The 1,399-nt window shown below is 41.0% G+C and overlaps 1 protein-coding gene across 3 annotated transcripts in view; it reads right to left on the bottom strand.

Annotated features, from left to right (window-relative positions):
* Positions 1–1,399, bottom strand: part of LOC101858571 (F-box/LRR-repeat protein 3) — a 21,624-nt gene that overhangs the window by 13,632 nt on the left and 6,593 nt on the right. The gene's annotated exons all lie outside the window — the stretch shown is intronic.

Genomic DNA, 1,399 nt, shown 5'->3' with positions numbered 1-1,399 from the left:
CCCCCAAAAAAAGGAAATGATTACTTTCTCACTCTTCAGATCAGATGCTAGGTGTTTTGTAATTTATTTCTAGTCATTAATAGCACTGGCAGAGCCACTAATCTTTGGAAATAGTAAAAACAACTTTATTTTCAACCTCAGATGGATGCACCATTCAGAATGAGATTCAAAGGAGGTTGTAGATTCCAGCTGTTTACTTGATGGTGCTTCATGCTACTATAACTAACACTACCTCTACCTTTTCCTCTACGTTCTCTATGTCTCTCTCTCTCTGTGTTTCTCCTTCTCACCCTCCCTCCTTCACTGGGTTGTATAATATTGGTGATAAAAACACTCAAAATGACAAAGCGAGGAATTGATAAATGATTGCTGTACATTATAATAACTTGAAAATCAAAAAGCAGGAAGCTCCCATTAAATCTGGAACAGTTGCATGGCAACTTCCCAAAGTCTTATTTTCCTGTCTTGCAAAACAAATCCCACTCTTTCACCACCCTCAGCACAAAAGAAGTGAAAAAGAAAAGTCGATGGAGAAAGGGGGGGGGGTGTTTAGGCTATTGAGCACATTTTGAGTAACATGTGTTGACAACAGTAGGCTACTACTGTAAGCAACGACCAAAAATGTCAGCCGAGGGGAGGGGGAGGAGGGAAGATGAAAACTGCCTACAATTTCTTTGTGTTTACAAGACCTGTAGGAATTTAAAAATAAAAATCTAGTTAAAGTAATGTGCACTGATAAAGAAGAAAAAAAAAGAGTGATTTTAAAGCGTTTCATCTTAAACAAAGTCCGTACTGTAGCTGCGCTGGGTGTCCTCTTTTTGAGAGAGAGAGAGAGAGAGAGAGAGAGAGAGAGAGAGAGAGAGAGAGAGAGAGAGAGAGAAAGAGAGAGAAACGGAGACAGAGAAAGGGAAAGAGAAAGAGAGAAAGCACGAGATATTACAGGCCCAAATACACACATGCAAATGTTTCCAATTATTCAGCTGCCCTACTAATTACGTGAAAAAATAGGTCATTTCTGTATGACAACATAGACAGGAAGCAGAAATGTGATGTTATCATGAGTGTGGTGACGTAAATCTTTATCCTTGCCCCAGCGTGCACCTGCCAGTACATCTCTCTGTCCCCGCCGTGCATAATTCATGGTGCGGAGTGTGTTGCCTCGGACAGAAAGGTTTTTAAAAAATTTTTGATAAGTGTTTTACGGCGCTCGCAACTGCATAAGGTCATAATATGATCGCGAGGGACACATTAAACATTTTCAGTCTGTAGGAAATTTTGAATTTTGCCCAGGTGGCGGCCGAAGCCTACTCTTATCGATTATACCACCAAGGGATCTTCAACGTACGCAGCTTGCACACGCGACCTCCGAGATTTTTCGCCCTTGTACGAGAAGGCTAAA

The sequence above is a fragment of the Aplysia californica genome, unplaced genomic scaffold (assembly GCF_000002075.1).
Source record: "Aplysia californica isolate F4 #8 unplaced genomic scaffold, AplCal3.0 scaffold00520, whole genome shotgun sequence".
In the NCBI taxonomy this organism is placed as follows: domain Eukaryota; kingdom Metazoa; phylum Mollusca; class Gastropoda; order Aplysiida; family Aplysiidae; genus Aplysia; species Aplysia californica.
The sequence above is the reverse complement of the archived record's forward strand: the minus strand, read 5'-3'. Positions and strand labels throughout refer to the sequence as shown.